We start from the raw sequence: 13,752 nt of genomic DNA, 5'->3' as shown, positions 1-13,752 counted from the left end.
AACTATTACGAAGTTGCTATTATAAGACTTAACAGTAGTGATTTATGACTTGAGCATGAATGAAGGAATTGACTTGGTAAGTGCTTTACAAGTCCAGATGAACTGGACTCAGCTCAGCTGATTTAGTTTCTTGATTGTGGGGACAGGGTTTAAAGACCTTTTTGTGCCCTTCAGGAATACCTTCCCTTCAAGTGTGGGCTTTTACTAGTTTGTTGAATCAACAGAATAGAGATACCATTAGTATATCACCACCTGATTATCACTCAGATTCCTCCATGATTAAGTTGTAAGAGTGGTATCCAGTGTGATGTAAGTCTGTGGAATTTTAAGAAGCTAAGAGGCAGTGTTGACATTTATGTTGAAAGAGTCCTACTGGGGCCTGCTTGGAATTTCATGGCCTCTATGACATTCATGGATCTCTGTCAAACTATAATCAGGGCAATGAATAGTCAAACCTAATTTTAGTTTTTGCTTTATGCTGAGTGGGATGGACAGTTAGGGATATCGGGGTAGTTAGTTTTAACTCACTGTCCTGATTAAATAACAATAGTGAAGTTTGGTCTCATTTCTCAAGTTTGCTACAATCTCTTCTTTAAGAAGAGATTGGACAGCCACTTGTCTGAAATAGTATAGGGCAGTGATGGAGAACCTTTTAGTGTGTCCAAACTGCAAGCCAAAACCCACTTATGTATCGTTGGGTGTTGGGTGGGCATGGCCCATTGGGTAGCCATGGCTGTGGTGGTCATAGCAGAATGGATGGGTGTGGCCAGGGTGGGCGTGGCCACCTCAATATTGCTCATGGGGAGGGATACCTGTGGGGGTCAGGCAGGGTTGGGGGAGATCCAGTGGGTCTCTGGCGGGTGGGACAGGGGGCAGGAGGCTCATCCTGCGGGGTGAGGTGAGGTGAGGAAAGGCGAGGGGGCAGGGTAAGAGGCCATTGCTGGGGTGGCTGCTGCCTGATACCATTGGCCTCCGCATACAGTGGATCCATGGGGGCCTACTGTGTCCATCAGCAGCCACAGCCTGCCGGCCCCTCGGTTTCTGCACGATGTGGCTGTTTGCCACCTCATGTGTCGCACCCACCCCCATCGCAAATCTTTCCAGAAACTCAGTGCAAAGGACGCCCGGCATGAAGGACGTCAGCACAACTCCCAGGAGCCAGAGGGGTGCTTCATGATAGTGGCACTAGGCAGGAGGCGGCAAATGGCTGGTTTCGGCACAATGTGGATGTTTGCCTCTGGCTGCAGCCATTTGCCATCTTGCGCATCACACCCAATGCTGCTGTCATGAGGCCACGGAACAAGCCGGGCAGAGATAAGGATCGGTATACCAGTTTCTTACCGCCACTCAGCTTGTTCTGTAGCCTCATGGCAGCAGAACTGGGCAGGAGGCAGCAAATGGCTGGTTTCAGTGTGACACAGCTGTTTGCCACCTTCGTATTGCGCCCAATGCTGCTGCAATGCGTCTTGGCCAAAAGCGGCCATGGAAAAAGTGGGGCAGGTTTCCCCCTCATCTGCCCATTCAGCTACAGCTTTGGTGGCTCTGTAGGCAGAGACTCTAGTGCTTCAACTTCTGCTTTGGTAGGCCGGCTGGCCCCCACCTCAAAACCCTGCCCACTGCTGCCCTGCACGGCCACCCCACGGCTGCAGGGGCTGGCCTGGCATGGCAAGGGCATGCGCCACACCCTCCCACCACCATGCAGGGTAAGGTTGTTGTGCCCGCCCCCACCCAGATGCCCTCGCCTCCCCCAAGCGGTTTTTTACTAACCTGCCTTTCAGCTGCATTCCGTTTCTCCATTCACTTCTCAGCCTTCGCTGTGTGTTTGTGGGACTATGGGTAAAAGAAAAAAGTTCCATCAGACTAACTTCTTGAGATCTCGCGATAAGTTAGAAAGTCTGATGGAACTTTTTTTTTTACCCATAATCCCACAAACACACGGCGAAGGCTGAGAAGCGAACATAGAAATGAAATGCAGCTGAAAGGCAGGTTAGTAAAAAAAAAAGCTTGGGGAGGTGGGCGCGGGTGCGGCAACCTAACCCTGCATTGGTATTGATGCAGGTTGCTCATGGATGGGACGGAAGGCCTAGGCCTGGGCGATGGTGCGCGTGCCCACAGAGAGGGTTCTGTGTGCCACCTGTGGAACACGTTGCATAGGTTCACCACCATGGGTATAAGGTTTCCTGCTTGAACAGGGGGGTTAGACTAGAATACCTCCAAGTTCACTTTCAATTCTTTTACTCTCATATTTTATTACTCTGTCATGATGGCATTCCTATTCTTCAGGGTTGAGGGACTCTGCTGCCAGAAACTTATGGAAGCTGGTGAATGTTTGAGTGTATTGGGATATTTTACAGAAGTCAGAGTCAGTGATTGTAGTAATGCCTTTTTTGGACATGGAGGACGGTCCTTTGACAGTATTCTCTTTCTTTAGCACTATGACATCTGGGTTTCTCCGTGATTTTTTGGGGGCCTCCAGATGAAAAAAGCTAGAGTGTAAATGGGGTAAGACTCATTTTGAAGCTGATTAGACATAACATGGTACAGTATATTCAGTCATGCTTACTAAGTGCCAGCGATGGTTCTAAAGCACCCTTCCTCTTTATGCTGGCTAAGTACATGCTGACATTTCCTCCAGAAAACACTTAAAGACCTGCTGTGACAGATGTGCAAAACAATTTGAGAACAAAATTACCAATCTTCATGATGACTCATATAAAGAATACGACGTGTTCAGAAGTCAGGAAGGGATTTGTCCATTCCTCAAAAAGCTTATCTGGTTCCAGGGGATTTGGTCAGCTGTTATTTACCATGATGGTATTCTTATTGATAAAATATCTGTGTGAGCTGGGATTAGAGATATTATGTCAGAGTGCTTTTTCTTCTGTGTTTTGGGACATTCTTAGTAATAACGGGTGGCTGAGCCTCTGTATCTTGGCATCTATGCTATATAGTACTCCAGAGCACTGTTTTGCCCCCAGGGCTCTTTAACATCCATCTATCATCTATTATCTGCCTCCCCATCACATTTCTATGCTGTACGACCTATAGTAATTAAGAGTGGTGCACATGAAGCCAATGGAAGCTCTCATCGAACATTCAAGGTTCACTGTAAAATAAATGTGGATAGCAGTTAACATTCCATAACATCTGCATGAATCAATGTCTAGGTGCAATGAATTAGTGGAGGAGGACCAATACCTCGAGACTGAACCTAACAAGATGGACAATTATAGAATCATAGGGCTTCCTTTTGAGCTTCCACCTATTGCTTCTTGTGCTGCCCTCAGGTGCTATGGAAAATAAATTGACCTCTCTTCCCCATGACAGCCTTTTGAGGGCTCCTTGGTTGTTTCCTTGTAGACATTTCACTACCCAAATAGGTAACAGCACACTAATGGCGTTACCTAGTTTGGGTAATAAAACGTGGTGTAAAAAACATTTTATCCCTGAGCTACAAATATTCTCCTTTATCGGTACCTTCAGGTCTCCCTTAAGCCTTCTCTAGGTTAAGCTAAACATACCTAGTTCTTTTAGCTGTTCATCATATGATTTAGCCTCCAAACCCCTTATCATCTTTGTGGTCCTTTTCTGCACTCTTTCTAGGGCCTCAGCATCTTTGGTGACCAGAAAAGGACACCATACTCCAGGTGTGGCCTCACTAGACCAGTACAGAGCAATACTACCACTTTCTGTGATCTTGATGCTTTTCCCCTATTAATATAGCCTAGGGCTGCATTGGGTTTTCTGGAAGCTGCAGCACACTTCCGATTCATGCTTCGGACACCTAGCTCCCTCTCATAGGCACTACTGTTGAGCCAAGTATTGCCCATCCTGTACTTGTGCATTTGTTTTTTTTTTCCTGCCTACATGCACAACCTTACTTTTCTCACCACTGAACTATGTCATGTTGGATAGAGCCCAAAGCTAATATGTCTCCTTGAGTCTTTCAAAGTGTTAGCAATTCCTTCCAACTTAGTCATCCACCCCTTCAAAACCCTCATCTAGGTCATTTATGAAAATGTTGAAGAGCACTGAGCCAAAAACAAAACCTTGAGATACCCCTTGCATGTTTCTCCCCATGTAGATGTAGTTCCATTGAGGGATAAACGGTGAGTGCAGCTGGCCAGCCAGTTGCAAATCCATCTGGTGGTGGTTCTATCTTTTTGAAGACTGGAATCATATCAGCTCTTTTCCGGTCTCTTGATAGTTCTCCTGTGTTCCAGTAGTTCTGAAAGATTTCATACAATCATAGGGCTGAAAGGGACCTTGGAGGTCTTCTAGTCCATCCCCTGCCCAAGGAATGAATTCTTATCCTCGACAAATGATTGTCCAACTTTACTTGAAAACCTCCATCAGTGGGGTACCTATGAGTCCAAGAAACAAGCTGCTTCATTGATTAATTGTTCTCACAATCAGGAATTTCCTCCTTATTTCCAGGTTGGAAGCTCTCTCTGACAAGCTGCTACCCAGGTGCTATGGAGAATGGATGCCCTCTTTCCCCGTGACAGCCCTTCAATTTCAGATACATGAGTAAATGAGTTGTTTTTTTACTGTTTCCAATTCGGAAAGATCAAGTGCATTATCTGAAGATACCACCAAAGGCTCAATTACTTCCATGACCAGGGGCATATATCACCAGCTGTATGCCAATGATGCCTTTTCCTAGCTATTGCAGTCTACGAACTGGTATCCCAATGCTTCAATCATTATATTATGCTATATGTTGAGATACATTTATTCTTACTCCAGTAGCTGCAGCTGCAGCTGATGCAAATACAGCAGTCAGGTTATTTAGTGGAATCCTTGGCACTATGCCCTCTCCCAGAGAGACTCAATTTTTATGCCATTGACATATTTTATTATTGACTCAGATTCAGATAATTTTTATGAGATGTAAAAATATAAACAACATATTTGGTTGTATACAACCTGGATACCTGATTGATAGGTTTCACCATTAGAAATGGATCCATCACTAAGATCACCACCTAAGGTCATCATCACTCTCAGGCAAGCACTTTTTTCAGCGCTAATACTTTGTGGAATAATGACTCTCTGAAATGTGGACATGACTGTTTTACGTACTTCTTGAAGGCTTTAAAACCTCTTTGTTCATGCAATATTTCTCTTATAGATGCTGGATTTCTTGTTTGAGTATAAGAGAATAATACTAATAGTAAATAATAACGGATGCAAAAACTCAACTTATATCTTACAGTAGCACTATCTCCCTTTATTATCTAACTCAGAGCTCCCTCTTCTGGATTTATAGGACTATACTTCTATGTATAAAGTTAAATATAAATACACATTTCTGAAGCAATCTGAAAATTAGTTCCTATTTACAATAATTACTATTCAACTTTTCTATTTGCACAGTAGAGGTTAGAATAATAGAAAATTGAAATCTAATCTAAGCTCACCATTTCTACCAATTTATAGCAAAACCAGGAAATTACAGGAGGTTTAAAACACAACGTAACTTGATGCATATCCTTTTCCTTTTAAACTGTATTATCAGTAAATGAATATGGAAGGGAAAGGAGGACAGCACAGTTAAACTGTAAGCAATGTCATTGCAAGATTAAGGAAAGGCAATGAGAATGACAAAACCTACTGGTTTATTAGATTATTTAAAAATATTTTGATGATCTGTTTCAGAGCTTTTGTAGAAACCAATAAAAAAATCCAGGTTTTTGTATTCAGCAATTTTCAGCTTCTTGAATAAAAAAGGTTACCAGTAGATAATTTGAGTCTAATCCACTTACAAATTTGTACCCTCCCCATAGGGAAATAGTAAGGTATAGTAAGAAGCAGTTTGGTGTAGTGATTAAAGGGACTAGGTCAGAAACCAGGTGTCTCTGAGTTCTAGCCTTGTCTTAGACGTATAAACCAACTGGGTGATTTTGGATTGATCACACTCTCTCAGTCCTAGGAAAAAGGCAGAGGCAAATCACATATGAAAATGTTGCAGAGAAAACTGCATGTTGTTAATATTGTTGTCAGGATTTAAGACAGACCTGAAGCGACCAGAACCAATAAAGCATCTCCATACCTCATCCAATCTTAGCCAAAAACCCAAGATGGATAAAACATAATGGATTTTTAAACTTCTTATGTTTAGTCTATAACTGTATTTTAATAAACCAAAACTGAAAAAAGTATCTTCTGCCATATCAGATAATCTCAACCAAGAAGACAATTATTTGATTGAATCCAGATGCTATTCTATAGTTCCCAATGTTCAAAACCAGGGATTAACAATGCAAACAGCTTAAAATTGAGAATACATTTCCCATGGAATGGAATAGTCTGATAAAACAGCTCTTTTCCTTGTCTTGCTAGCTGAAATTAATTAAAAGAAGCAGTTGGGGAAGGCACTGTAAGATGAGACTAGGACCATACCAGTTACTTAAATGGTGGCTTTGGAGATTTTTCACCAGTAGTTCAAGTATATCAGCCATACCCATGGTGTTAGAAAGGAAAGATTCTGGGCTTTCATTCATGTCCTTTAAAGTGAAACTGGAGCCATCACTATCTGTCGACTCTAATGTTTATTGCAGTTCATGGCACCCTTTGGCATAGAGAGGTATAAAAGTGGTTTTGACTTACATCCAAAGTTCTAAAAATAGAGTGGGAATTTTCAGTTGATTTGTAAGGCAGAAACAATTCTATCTGGGTTTTGCTATTAGCCCAGTCTAGCTCCTCATAGTTAATCAGTATAGTTTATATAAGGCCTGAGCTCCCACTGATACATTGTAAATTCCAACCCACATGATGAACATGTGCTCAAATGCTGTTTGACATACATGCAGTGAAACCTATAGTCGAGAGAAGAATGTGGGCATGAGATTACATCTGTATCTGACGGTGTTCGTGTTTGACTGCACCTTTATAGAATAGGAATAGCACACTATGCACACCCAAGCACTGAAAAGCAAACCGCCCCCCCATCAGATATGCAAATAAAAATGGGTGGTCACTATCTTGATTTTTTTGGCCACATCCTACAGACACCCTTGCTAAATAGGGATTAAAAGGCAGGGAAGTAATAACAATTATGGTAGGTTTTTTGTGTTTCATGTGTCTGCAGTTCTTTCACCAAATGCAACACATGCATACAGGCAGCATAGACATATGGACAAATAATAATGTTTGACTACTGAATGGGAAGCAATCTCAGAATGTTTTAAACCACAGGTCGTAAAAGGGCTATAGTTTTCCCCCCATTTTAAAGGATATTAGGGACATTAGAGAAGCTCAAAGGCTGACAGAGTAACAGAAATATGGACCCAGGGCATTGTGTAGATTGCTGCTTCTCTGGAATTAGCAATAGCTAAAAAACTTTTTAACAAAGGTCGTTGACAATCATTTTGGCACTCTAAAACAAGAAAAATAGCAAATAAAACTAGTAGAGCACTTGGAAGAGGTCCAGGAAAGTTTTGCATCTTATATTACACAGTATTAAGTGTTTAATTTCCAGTTTGCTCACTTTTGGAAGTAACAATGCCTGGGAGTGAGGGCAAAGCAAGAGTTCAGTGTTGTTAATGTAGGCAGGAAAATCAAGCCAAAGATGAAGGTGGCTGTTTTGTTGGTAATGTGAAACTGACTGAAAGAATTAAGATCAGATTTCCTGCTAAAATAAAGCAAAAGGAAATGAGACCTGCGGGTTGATAGTTTCCAGAAAAATTGACTATGGTAGTCCTCTTCCATGCCTTGAGCATAACTCATCCTCAATTGGTATTTCTCCTGAGGGAAGAATTTTATAAACAGAATGTTTCCCTTTTTATATATTAATATACACAAATAAACATTTACTGTTTTTTCCAGTATTGCTTACCACAATAGGAAAACTTTTGATTTGACTCAGCTGTGATATTCTGGAATAGAATGTATAAATTTGAAAATGGAGGGAGGGAGGGAAGAGAAGAGCATTTCTAGGAAAAGAAAATGAAGACAGAGAAACAAACTCTAAGAAACTCCATTATTTCCACACCTTTTGATTTCTAGCCAAAACAGTGATTCTTCCATTGTACTTTAAACTGGTTAAAGTGCATTGCGGTGTCTTTCATTGTGCTTTAGAGTGCATAGTCAAAGAAAGAAAAGCCCACATCTTTCCTCTAAGCAATCGATAATCTAAATTTTAGACTGTGAGAAATTTAATACGAAAGGTGAAAAAGGAGCAGTTACAAAAAAGTGAGGAGAGGATAAGGCAAGTCAAGGCTAGGAGAATAAGGAATGAATTTGAATAAATGCAAGTAGAATACTTTTGATTGGCAAGAAAAGCTATTTTAAGCCAAATTTGGTGGTGGTGGAGGGATAGTTAGCTTGCAAGAGGAGAAGCAAGAACTTTTTGGCAAGAACTTTATACATCCAGAGAGTCATTATCTAGAGTAAAGGTCCTTGGTTATTATAGTTAGTAAAGCTGATGATCTAAGACAAATCCATATAAAAATGACATTTCTATGTGAATAATAAATTCACAATTGTTTGAAATTCTTGGAATCAGGCAGAGGGATGGTACTGTAAATTGTCACAAGAAATAGTCTCAACAATAGTAAAAGATTACATCATAATTTTTCCTTCTGATGGATTTTTTTGTCTTCTTTGTTTTGTGGGGGTTTTTGTCTGTTTTTTAAAATATTTTTTGAAGGCTTGTATTTGTATTTTAACCTTTTTTGAATAAAAATAGAAAAAAACCCTCATTTTCTCCTCTGTTTAATTAGGCACTGTGACAGGTGATATCTTAGGCTTAATAGTCCATCATAACTTATGGTTATCATTTTAGGTAACCACATGCAGCATTTTGATGATCAAAATCCTATAGATGAACACATTTCTAACTCACATTAACTCACAACTCTGTACAAAGGAGATACTATTTGTATCATATTATTTCTGCCCGATTCTAGGATTTAAAATTGATTACTGTTTTTCCTCCTTCTGTTTATGCTTCATATGTTGCCTTGAATGCTCTAAAAAAGGACTTTCTGTACAGTTAGCTCTTCCTTTCCTTCAATAGAGATACTGCTATCAACACTCTTTGCCTCACAGTCTATTTTTGCATTCACATATTTTTCACTTCTTTGTAGTTGTTTCTGTTTTTTCGCCTCGTATTAAATTGTTGCTTTCTGAACTTGAACATTTTATCCATGTCTTATTTTCTCTCTTTTCAATTAAATCAGTATGTCTAAGAATGCCATCCTTTTCTCATTTTGCCATTTTTATTTTTTGGATATGTCAGTCTTGACTAGTGCCTATGGCAGAGCATTCCACTGTTTTTCTTCCACATGGTCAGATACTGGTTTGTAGTTTAAACCTCTTCTTCGTCACAAAATCTACTCTGCTGATGATCATGTTGCTAGTTTTTTCCAGACTTCACACCACTCTTAACTGTCACCAAATGTCACTCACTTTGTTTGCCCTCAATTGAAACGAATAGTTTAATGTGCCCACACTAATTTGCTAACCCTAACATTCCCTGTTGTGTCCCAAACTGCAGCTATCTAACAATGCTTCACCAACAAGCAAATGAAAACCACAGCCAAAATCGAGTGAAGAGTGAAATAAACTTGAAAGCCAAACCATCAATCAGAAGCAGTAGTCAGCTATTCTCCAGTTTCAGGGAGCTGCAAGACGAATAGCACAAGTGCACGCAACCCCCATTGCCAAGAGGCCTGGCAGCTGAAACTAACAAAAAGGAGTTACTATGGCAGAATTACTGACCCTCCTTCATTCTAGCAATTTCACAATCTGCCCTGTCTTTCCCTTTGTCTAGAGTTCTTAAACTCTTTAATGTGCTTTCAAGTCATACTGAAAGCCCCCAATCTTTTGGGAAGTGGTTTGCTCAAGTGTTCCCAGATGTGCTTTTATTAAACAGACATATTCAGTGTAACTAGAGTGAAAAGCTCCTTGCATATGGCTATTAGCTTTGGAAGGCAGGGAAGTTTCCTGTTCAGCAAGAATAAAACAAAAATCCCTTTAGAAAATGCTGCCTTTCCTACTTTATTATCCCGCTACACTCCCCCCTCCCTATCAGCCAAGCAACCTACCAATTAATAATATGCTCAAATACCATAGATTGAAGACTGTTTGTTTGGGGGAGGGGGGAATCTGACTTCACCATATGGAGCACTCTGGAAAAGCCCCATCAGGGTGATGGATTCCTGAACAACATGCAACACTTTGCTGGATACCTGATACTAGCATTTCAGTGATTATAGGCAATGACCCCAGAGTTTCTCAGAGGAGGAACCTGCCTACAGACTTTAATGGTAGTAAGGAGATTCATAACAATCATAGGACTCTGCAGATTCCAACCTATGCAATGCAGTGCCACTATTGAGTCAAGCAGGCAAAATACCCGGGTGCAGGATTGTAAGAATGTGACCCTTGGGAGAAATGGCCTTCGGGAGCAAAAATCATGCAGAAACAGAGTTGAAGAAATTCAGTGTCGGAAATTTAAAGTGCAATGCAGGAGACTAATAAAAAGAGCTTCTTTTATGGGGCTCTTTCATTTTCTACTAATCTGCCTAAAATTCTACTTTTGCTCTACTCAAGAAAGTAGAAGTAGAGGTTCTCTGCCTCCAACCTTATGGACCTATGGTTTTATTTATGTCACTTGGACCTTAAAATGAACTCAAATTCTTCTTGCTATATAACTTTCTCTGCTGAATTTGTCTCCTGTGCCTGCAACCTGGTTTGTTAAAATTACATTTTGCTGATAATACACCTTTGAGCAGGACACAAACAGTTTTAAAAATGCACTGAAAGGAATGTACTTTGGGATATGGCAGCCTCACACTTTCTCTTTAGTAACAAAGCTCTCTAGATAAAATCCATCTCCAAGCCATAAAAGCAGATTAATACAGTACAAGTTTGCATTTAAAAGAATATAGTAGATTCACTTTATGAACTTATCTTTTACAAATCACCTCCTGTGCCACAATCCCCTTTGAAAATACTACCAGTGTAAAAAGTCATTGATTCAGACCAGTTGGGGTTTGTTTCATTTCTTTCTGGTATGACTTCCACCATGAAACTCACAAATTCATTGTCCAAACATTGAATGTGAGCCCCCTTCACATAAAACTCCTCAAGTCTTGACACATTCTTCTCCATTTTTTGTTTTTCTTTCATGGACATGCATGCATCCTTTTCTGAGCTCCATTTTGCCCAAGCTTCAGAATTTGTTAAACTTTCTCAGTTTATTGGCAGCTGTTGGGCACCTATGTCACCTAAAGTCCACCTTGGCAGTCGTCCTTAACATGACCTGCTTAAATTAATGCTTAGGGAATTTTTAAAAAATAAATAAATTAGCAGACAGTGGATATTTAAAAAACTAGAAAGGTAATTGCTTTTGATTTCAACAGGTTCAGCATGTGTGTGTGAGATTTATTGAAATCTATTCAATAAATAATTATCTGGAATGCTTACACAGCGAGTGCTCTGGATAAGCCCCAATCCCACAGCTGTCTTTCAAATGACAGTGGCCTGCTTGTGAGTCAGCATGTCCTGCCCCAAACGCAGCATGGATGAGAACTTCTCTGTGTATAACTCTATTCTTGAAACCACCCTTTCTGCCAATATCAGTGATCACTGACAGAATGCTTGGAATGCCTAATAAAGCTCACTAAAAAGACAGAAAAGCTGCAGAGTTTTTAATCAGTACTAAGAATCTTTTTAAAATTATGTTCATCTGAAATGCAGTTTGACAAATTTATATCACTCACCAGAGTACGTCCTCATTTTTATGTTGATACATGATGTTTTGATTCCATGTGCTATTGTATACCATGTAATCCCAATCTATGCCTTCAGTTTTTTTTCATGTTAGTGGTAATTAAATGAATAATATGTTCTTCCAGCATGTAATTTGAAATGCAAAATTCTTTAAAAGTTGAAATAATAATCCTATAGCTAGTTATGTGGTTAAACATTGAACTCAATAGAACTTTTCTCTCAGTAGAATATATAGGTTTGCACTAGCACTGGAGGAAATAAAAACACGAAATAAAAGGTGGAAAAGAGTCCATTTGGACATTTAAGGAGCAGTTTTATGCATTTCTATCTCCCTGCAGAAAATTTCTGGATTGAGATAGCACAGCTGTCTGCATGAGAGAGCTCAGGTCTCAGGAAGTGAGTTGTAGAGTGAAAAACAAATAAAGCTGGAAGCCTGGGAGAAAACATCTGGTATGTTTGAGGTGGTAGGACATGAGTTCACTTGAGCTAATTAGCAAGTTTGATGGTAATTTTTCAAGGTAGTCATGTATGCCATTTAGCCCCCCACCCCAAGACTAAAAGTCACAAACTGCAAAAATAGTTTTGTCCATGAGATTACCCTACAATATATAACCTTTGTGCACCACTCAAATTAAATTGGACACATGCCCTGCAAACTGGTTCTTTCTTTCCAAGAAACTGAGAGCTGAACATGATAAATCTAGGGTTTGGAGATTTTTTGGTAGTTTAACACTTGAGAGAAATGTACAATTAAAGCAGTATTTTGGCATAAAGGTGCACAGAGATGCCAAAATGGTTTCACTCCAAAATATTCCTGCACAGTGGCATGCAAACCAGACTGAATTCTAACCTCTGTAAACTCCAAACATACTATTTTGAATTCAAAATAGCCTTTCTTGTATTTGAGCACAGCTGTTTCGATTATTTTAGAAAGTGTTCTGAAACATCTGTTTCGTTTCAAAACAATGCCACAATGATCCAAACAGTCCTTTTCCAATAGAAAACAGCTGTTTTAAAGTCAAAACAATGGTTTCAAACTCGAAACTGGGCAATTCAAACTGATTTGCATGCTTCAGTTCCTGCATACCTATCTTTTTACTAAATGCTTAATTTTTAGAAAAATGCTAGTTTTAATAATAAACTATTACATATCAGGTATAAAGAAAGATCTCTTTCCAGAATCCTGCAGGGAAGGGTCAGATATGTGATTCTTGTCAAACAAATGATAGCAATCCAACCGATGACTCTAAATTATACAATTCAACTGTTTTGTAATAGGCAACTTCAAATATATTCTCAGGTTCAAATTCCACACGACCATGAAGCTTTCTTGATGCTTGACCAGCTACCAGCTCTCAACCTAACTGAAAGGACTGTTGCCACAATAAAATGTTGTCTGAAAGATCTGTGAGAAGATTATATTTCAATTATAATAGTCAAATTTTAAAGATAATGGTGTTAAGGATAATTCATACCTGAATGGCCGAACCAAGTTTCAAGCACACCATTAAGGAATAAAGATGGGAAAGTCTGCTTATTTCCTCTTCCTAAGGAGGAAGACAACTGCTAGTTGGGAAGAGACAGCATTTAGCAAAATAAATAAATTATTAGGTGGCATAAAGCTTTTTTTTTTTTACAAAAATTCTAACACAAAAAAGTATAACATTCACATGATAAAATGAGTTGAAAACACAGAACATAATTGTATGCACGTTTTCCTTACAGCACTGGAATTTGCAAAATAAAATAAAAAAGGCTTGAAAACACAACATATAACCAAATGTTATTTAATATTTTAAAAAGTAACACAATCCAAAATGGATATTTCACACAACACTACATAAACAACATGAACACAGTATTACCATATGAAGGGACTTTCAAATATAGACTTACAAAAATCCCTGTCCTTTTTTTAAGTTATTTTACTAAGCATGACAAGTTATCATCATTTACAATATGGTACACTGACACAATAAAAACCATGTCACAAATGTGCTGTTATAAATC

The sequence above is a fragment of the Vipera ursinii genome (assembly GCF_947247035.1).
Source record: "Vipera ursinii genome assembly, chromosome: 7".
Taxonomy (NCBI): Eukaryota; Metazoa; Chordata; class Lepidosauria; order Squamata; family Viperidae; genus Vipera; species Vipera ursinii.
The sequence above is the reverse complement of the archived record's forward strand: the minus strand, read 5'-3'. Positions refer to the sequence as shown.